Source organism: Oncorhynchus keta, unplaced genomic scaffold, assembly GCF_023373465.1.
Source record: "Oncorhynchus keta strain PuntledgeMale-10-30-2019 unplaced genomic scaffold, Oket_V2 Un_contig_3344_pilon_pilon, whole genome shotgun sequence".
In the NCBI taxonomy this organism is placed as follows: Eukaryota; Metazoa; Chordata; class Actinopteri; order Salmoniformes; family Salmonidae; genus Oncorhynchus; species Oncorhynchus keta.
The window spans coordinates 27,645-36,360 of record NW_026287205.1 but is presented as its reverse complement, the minus strand read 5'-3'; positions in this window follow the sequence as shown (position 1 = coordinate 36,360).

Below are 8,716 nucleotides of genomic sequence, written 5' to 3'. Positions count from 1 at the left end.
AGTCACTTCTACATGCCTGAACAATTTGAGAGCTTGGTATTTAATGTTTAGAGTCCCTGGGAATCCATGAGTATGAAGTTGGCATATGCTTAAAAAAATGTCTCCATCAAAAATGTCTCCATAAGGGAATACAAATAACATTAAGCCTTAGTAAATAACATACTCAACACCTTAGCAACGAGCCTAAAACCAAATATGGTCATATCAGGAAGTCTACTTGATGAAGAAGGAAGCAAACCCTCAATGCTTTAGATCCTGCTGTTTAGTCAAGTTAAGTGTGAAACTGTCACGACTTCCGCCGAAGTCGGTCCCTCTCCTTGTTCGAGTGGCGTTCGGCGGTCGAGGTCACCGGCCTTCTAGCCACCTCTGATCCACTTTTCATTTTCCATTTGTTTCTGTCTTACACACCTGGTTTCAATCCCTAATTACTTGTTCATTGTTTAACCCTCTGCCCCCATGTTTGTTTGTGAGTAATTGTTTGTATGTAAGACGGTCCGTTATGTGGGCTCGCTTTATTGTATTATATTTGTCTATTTTGAGTAAATTACGTTTATTTACTCACATCTGCTGTCCTGCACCTGACTCCTCTACACACAGAGCACATTACAGAAACAATAAGTAGAAAATAATAAAGAAAATAAAAGACAGGAACAAGATTAAATTATATCAGATTCTCTGTTTACAGGTGTTGTATCTTAATTTGATCAGTTTCTCACAGCAGGAAAATAATACCGCAGCAACAGGAAATACTAATTATTGTGTGGCTTATATTTAAATTGACACTTTTGTAGGGGTTGATATTTTTTTTTAGTTAGAGCAAATTAAGTCTGAAATGTTCAAGTGGGAATTACAAACTTTAGATGCCTTTTTAAACTTTGAATACATGAGACATGTGCATTTCCTGCAACAACAAGGTGATCAAATTAAGATTTAACATCTGTAACCCTAACTCTGCTTCGCCAACAGACCAGACCAAGAGATAACAGAGAACATACATTGATATAATGACACAAGACTGATATAATAGTAAAGTTTCACTTTATTATCTAATAATCATTAAGATACAGAAGCTCTCTGCTGTCCCATTGCAGTGCTGTTTGGTTCACTCTGGCCCTTTGGTCCCTAGAAGACAAAACAGTGCAAAGAGAAGGTTACTAGTGAGGGGTGTGTGTATGTGTGTGTATGACTGCTCACAAGTTACTTTGAGGTGAGTGTGATGATATCAAAAATACTCACAGGTGATTGGTCCGATGGTAAGGGGCTTTTTGGGAGGCCGAGGTGGAGACAGAGCGGGATATTCTTCTACCACAGTTCTGAGGAGAGAGACCAAAGACAGTCAGAGAGAACTGACCTTGAGGAGAGAGACCAGGGAGACACCAGACACTGAGGCAGAAACACCAGGGAGACACCAGACACTGAGGCAGAAACACCAGGGAGACACCAGACCCTGAGGCAGAAACACTGGGGAGACACCAGGAGACACCAGACACTGAGGCAGAAACACCAGGGAGAGACCAGACACTGAGGCAGAAACACCAGGGAGAGACCAGACACTGAGGCAGAAACACCAGGGAGACACCAGACCCTGAGGCAGAAACACCAGGGAGACACCAGACACTGAGGCAGAAACACCAGGGAGACACCAGACACTGAGGCAGAAACACCAGGGAGACACCAGGGAGACACCAGACACTGAGGCAGAAAACCAGGAGACACCAGACACTGAAGTAGAAACACCAGGGAGACACCAGGGCGACACCAGACACTGAGGCAGAAACACCAGGAGACACCAGACAATGATGAAGAAACACCAGGGAGACACCAGACACTGAGGCAGAAACACCAGGGAGACACCAGACACTGAGGCAGAAACACTGGGGAGACACCAGACACTGATGCAGAAAACACCAGGGAGACACCAGACACTGAGGCAGAAACACCAGGGAGACACCAGACACTGATGCAGAAACACCAGGGAGACACCAGACACTGATGCAGAAACACCAGGGAGACACAGACACTGATGCAGAAACACCAGGAGACACCAGACACTGATGCAGAAACACCAGGGAGACACCAGACACTGAGGCAGAAACACCAGGGAGACACCAGACACTGAGGCAGAAACACCAGAGAGACACCAGACACTGAGGCAGCAACACCAGGAGACACCAGACACTGAGGCAGAAACACCAGGGAGACACCAGACACTGAGGCAGAAACACCAGAGAGACACCAGACACTGAGGCAGCAACACCAGGGAGACACAGACACTGAGGCAGAAACACCAGGGAGACACCAGACACTGAGGCAGAAACACCAGAGAGACACCAGACACTGAGGCAGCAACACCAGGGAGACACCAGACACTGAGGCAGAAACACCAGGGAGACACCTAGGGAGACACCAGACACTGAGGCAGAAACACCGGGAGACACCAGACACTGAGGCAGAAACAATTCAGGGAGACACCAGACACTGAGGCAGAAACACCAGGGAGAGACCAGACACTGAGGCAGAAACACCAGGGAGACACCAGACACTGAGGCAGAAACACCAGGGAGAGACCAGACACTGAGGCAGAAACACCAGGGAGACACCAGGGAGACACCAGACACTGAGGCAGAAACACCAGGAGACACCAGACACTGAAGCAGAAACACTGGGAGACACCAAACCCTGAGGCAGAAACACCAGGGAGACACCAGACCCTGGAGGCAGAAACACCAGGAGACACCAGACACTGATGCAGAAACACCAGGGAGACACCAGACACTGAAGCAGAGACACCAGGGAGACACCAGACACTGAAGCAGAGACACTAGGGAGACACCAGACACTGAGGCAGAAACACTGGGGAGAGACCAGACACTGAGGCAGAAACACCAGGGAGACACCAGACCCTGAGGCAGAAACACCAGGGAGACACCAGACCCTGAAGCAGAAACACTGGGAGACACCAGGGAGACACCAGACACTGATGCAGAAACACCAGGGAGAGACCAGACACTGAGGCAGAAACACCAGGGAGACACCAGGAGACACCAGACACTGATGCAGAAACACCAGGGAGAGACCAGACACTGAGGCAGAAACACTGGGGAGACACCAGACCCTGAGGCAGAAACTACAGGGAGAGACCAGACACTGAGGCAGAAACACTGGGAGAGACCAGACACTGATGCAGAAACACCAGGGAGAGACCAGACCCTGATGCAGAAACACCAGGGAGACACCAGGGAGACATCAGGAGACATCAGCGACACACTCAGTAGGACTAGAGAGAGGGAGATGAGTTGAGGACTAACCGGAGTGCAGGAGGAGCTCCTCTGGTCACACAGGCTGAGTCTGCAGTGCAGGAAGACATCCCGGTAGTCCCCTGGTACAGGAACAGCAGAGCAGAGAAGCGAGCCCTGAGAGACGAGCCGCTCTCCTCCACCCTCACCTGATGATGGTCGCTAGGGCACCTGTGACAGAATAATTTCACGCAGAGCATAGAAAAACTCTATTAAATACAATGCCTTCAGACAGTATTCACACCCCTTGACTTTTTTTCCATATGTTGTTGTGTTACAGCCTGAATTTAAAATGGATTAAACTGTGATTGTGTTTCACTGGCCTACACACAATACCCCATAATGTCAAAGTGGAAATATATATTTTTTAAATGTTTACAAATTCGTTAAAATGTTAAGCTAAAATGTCTTGAGTCAATAAGTGTTCAACCACTTTGTTATGACAAGCCTTAATAAATTCAAGTAAAAATCTACTTATCAAGTTATGTCCCTTTGAGTATTGTGAAGTTATTATTTACACTTTAGATGGTGTATTAATAAACCCAGTCACTACAAAGATACAGGCATCCTTCCTCAGTTGCCGGAGAGGAAGGGAAACTGCTCAGGATTTCATCATGCAATGGTAACTTTAAAACAGTTAGAGTTAGTTTAATGGCTGTGATGGAAGAAAACGATGCGTGGATCAAGAACATTGTAGATACTCCACAATCCTAACCTAAATCACACAGTGAAAATAAGGAATCCTGTACAGAATACAAATATTCCAAAACATACAATCTGTTTGCAATAAGGCACGAAAGTAAAACTGCAAAACATTTGGCAAAGAAATTAACTTTACGTCCTGAATACAACTTGTTATGTTTGGGGCAAATCCAACACAACACATCACTGAGACCCACTCGTCATATTTTCAAGCATGGTGGTGGCTGCATCATGTTATGAGTATGATTGTCATCGGCAAGGACTGGGGAGGTTTTAGGATAAATAGAAACGGAATAGAGCTAAACACAGGCAAAATCATAGAGGAAAACCTGGTTCAGTCTGTTTTCCAACAGTCACAGGGAGACAAATTCACCTTTCAGCAGGACAATAACATAAAACACAAAGCCAAATATACACTGGAGTTACTTACCAAGATGACATTGAATGTTGCTGAGTGGCCTAGTTAAAGTTTTGACTTAAATCAGCTTCAAAATCTATGGCAAGACTTGTCTAGCAATGATCAACAACCAACCTGACAGAGCCTGAAGAAGGACTTTTTAAAATATGGATTTTTTAAATAATAATGTGTCAATATTGTACAATCTATGTGTGCAAGGCCCTTAGAGACTTACCCAGAAAAAAAAAAAGGCCCTTAGAGACTTACCCAGAAAAACTCACCGTTGTAATCATTGCCAAAGGTGAGTCGAACATGTATTTACTCAAGGGGGTAAATGAGATATTTCTGTATTTCAGTTTCAATAAATGTGCACAGATAAACAGCACATTTTCACTTCGTCATTCTGTGTTATTGTGTGTAGATGGGGTGAAACAAATACATATTTAATCCATGTTGAATTCAGGCTGTAACACAAAATGTGGAATAACTCAATGTATGAATACAATTAGTATTTTATGTATTTAACCAGGTAAGTTGACTGAGAACACATTCTCATTTACAGCAACGACCTGGCCCAATTTATTAGGACACCGGGGTTACCACCCCTACTCTTACAATAAGTCCCATGGGATATTTAGTGACCACAGAGAGTCAGGACACCTGTTTAACATCCCATCAAAAAGACAGCACATCACAGGGCAATGTCCCCAATCACTGTCCTGGGGCATTGGGATATTTTTTTAGACCAGAGGAAAGGGTGCCTCGTACTGGCCCTCCAACACCACTTCCAGCAGCATCTGGTCTCCCATCCAGGGACTGACCAGAACCAACCCTGTTTAGCTTCAGAAGCCAGCCAGCAGTGGGTGATATGCTGCTGGGAAATAAATATTTAAATATTCATACAGAAAAATAGTTTTAGTAAATGGTCAGACACAACTCAAGAAGGCACAGACAGACCTGTTCTGGAATAAGGACGTATCGCATAAGATCATCAAAGTTGGGGTGTGAGTCGCGTAGCAATTCTCCAGCACCACCACTAACTGGTCGTATGTCTCGTCCACAGACACGCCCACGTGCAAGGCAGAGCCCACTGGCAGGAGGACTTCTCCAGGTGGGTACGCCTCTGTGAAGTTGGCGTTTCATACAGAGACATGAAGATCTCGGCCTTGGCACCTAAACCTGAAACTCCACCCTCCGTCCTGTCGAGAGGTGAACATGAAGCAACCAGATATGAGACAGACTCATCCTTGTTACTGACGTTTGGAAGTCAGATCTGTCATGGAATGATAAGACTAAATGTAGCTCATCATGACAGCTTGAGTTGATGATGAAGTTAGATGATGATGAGGGAAATGCAAAAACAAACCGTCCCTACAAAAATACCAATCCTATTTCTCACAGCAGGTAGGGTTTGATGGCCACATCCAGGCTGCTCTCTGTCTCCAGGGATAGGCACAGGAGAATGGAATGCTCAGGGGTTGGGAGAGAGACTCTGCTTGCATTTAATGGGTAAACAAATAAGCTGTTGGAGGAGACAGCATGGGTGCTGTTGGTCTGGAGAAAAGACAAAAAAAGGTCATAAGATAGATGTAATACATGCATACTCCTCCAGTGCATCCATTTTTGGGACAAATTGAGGTAACGTGTTCTCACCTCCAGAGTGTTTCACAGTCCGTCCCTCCCTTCGCTCCACCTGGTACCACACCGTGCCGTTAGCCTCCTGGTGGGCGGAGCACTGGGGTGGCCAGGTGACCAGAGGAAGGATCCAGGCGTCCGGCCTCCAGGTTAACCATCTGAAGACCCACCTGTATGAAGTTAGGCTCCACAGACCAGCTCCAGAGCTCAGCAAAAACACAGAATGTTACAAAACAAAACACACAAAACAAAGATATATGGATTCACTTGATCTTTGCTGTGGTGTCTCTGTTGGGACAATATTTACACCTCTTTATTTAGTTATTCTTTAACACTCACCTTTCCTCTCACACCTCCAGTGATCTTATCATCACTCACACAGGCGTCAAATACTCCACATGTAGAACACACCTTGGTGTTGACATCTAGAAGGACAGGGAGGGAGAGGGGTAATAGATTTGATGTGACTAATTGGAGTGCATTCCAGACATCTTAAATATTCTTGTCGCCCTTAAGAATCAGAGACGATCATTGTACTATACCTGCACAGTAGGCCAAGTTGCATTGTGTTGGAGGGACAAACTTGTAGACATAGTAATTTCCATAGCAGGCTTTAACATGGATGGGGATTTTTCTAAAACGGCAGCATTCTGAGAACCAGTGTCCACAGACACTCCCTCTGAACCACCCCATCTAACAGCTGGGGATGAGGTTCTGTGAGCCACATGGGGGCAGCGGTTCCACACATGTACCTTTCCACACACCTCTGGCATCTGAACACTGGTGTCCCCAAGGAACAGGCGATACCAGCCCTGCCAGTTGATGCTCTGGTCGCAATGCTCGCCATTAACGTTGCCGTTGTTGGTGGTGGAACGCCAGGCATCATTCAGTACAGTGTAGTGCAGGCAGGGGTCTGCACAGAGGGACGTTCCACCAACACTGATACAGTCCCTCCCACTGGACACCGTCTTTCCCGCACTGAAACTGCACTGAACGGGAGTCACCAGGACTGGAGTGAGGTCGCCTCAGGAGGCACCAAGCAGTTGAAGGATCCGGGGTGTTCTCACAGACCTGAGGAGGGCTGCAGGGTTGGTCTGGGAGGGAATACTGTCAACGTCCACAGCCTAACTCCGTTGACCAGCTGTAACCTTGATGACAGCAGGAGCCGCCAGCGCAGAGCTTGAGGTCGTAGCAGGTGATGCCGTTGCCGACAAAGCCTGGCTTACAGTTGCAAGTGACTAACTTGAATGAGGAAGACTCAACCTCATTGTTGAGTAGAGAGGGCAAGACAGGTAGCATGAGGGTGGGCATGCCTCACAGCTGGTGACGACAGAACCTGTGAAGGAAACAACTACTATTGACTTTCCTTGAGTTAAAGCCATGGCTAATATCAAGGAGTTTAGAGACCGCTACGGGACAGTACAGCAACAGAACAGTAAAAAAATACAAGTAACAATAATATGGAGACCACAACGGAATCAAGTCTTTACTTTTGTGTATGTCTCCTAAACTATTTTGGGTACCTGTTGCCTGAGCAACATAGAATGTATTTTGAATGAATTGTCAAATCAAATATAACAAAATCCCATACAGGATGTTAAGATGTTAACGTAGATAATCTTGTCTAGATGCACTTACTCAATTGCATGTTGTTCAACCTTACCGGAGCTATCAGCTGTGATGGCAGGTATCAGCATTAGAAGTAGTAAGCCATATTATCAGAGAGGATGACCCATGTTAATACTCGTCATGCCTTGAGGGTGTAAAGAACCAGATGTAATCCTTTTCCTAACAAAACAGAGAAATGTGGAAAGAATTTTATGACTCCTCTTACATATTCCACATATTTCTTGAAGCACAACATGTAACAGTATCCCTTTCCCTGTCCGTCAAAGGACCTTCAAAGGACCTTGAAATGTTATTAATACTTTTCATAATTAATAAAGATTTTTTTTTTTTTTTAAATCTTAAAATGTCTAACAGTTTTGCTATATTTCAGTCTTATGTGATGTACCTATATAAAAGTGTAATATTGGGAAGCAAACTCAAATTGAATACATTTCAACTTATATCTGACATGGTACAGGTGTGTTATTTTAAATTTATAAGCCCATAACCATGTGTGTGAGGTGGATACTTGGTTTCAAAGTAGATATATTTAAGACTACCAAGAAACACTTTGTGTGACCCTGATTTACCCAATGCAGTAAAAGGTTAATCAATAGTGTACAACTTGAATGCACACTTCACTTCTAAAAGACACATTTAATTAAGCTCCAGATTTGGTTGCATGGCTTTTAAAGTACACGACCACTAAACTTATCATGAATACTATCAATTGCCTAGAAACTTGTAAACTTACCTGTGTGCTTTGATGATGTGAACTGTCAATCTCTGTTTTTCTGACATTATAAACCCTGCCAGACTACGAGTGTGTTCCAGACAGTGATGTGGAGTATGACATCATCACTATTGTATATCGTTTCTGGGAAACAATAAATTGGGGTCATCAGATTGTAGCAAAGCAATATTTAACCTGACCTCAAACTACAAAGTTAACTAAATGAAAGGCTTGTCTATCTCTTTGTTATCTCTTTTAATAAAAGACAGTGTGCCAGGGACTGGTAGTCTTGGTGTTGCAGCAGTATGCATATACTCCAGAGGCAGCTTAGACCAGGGCCACGTG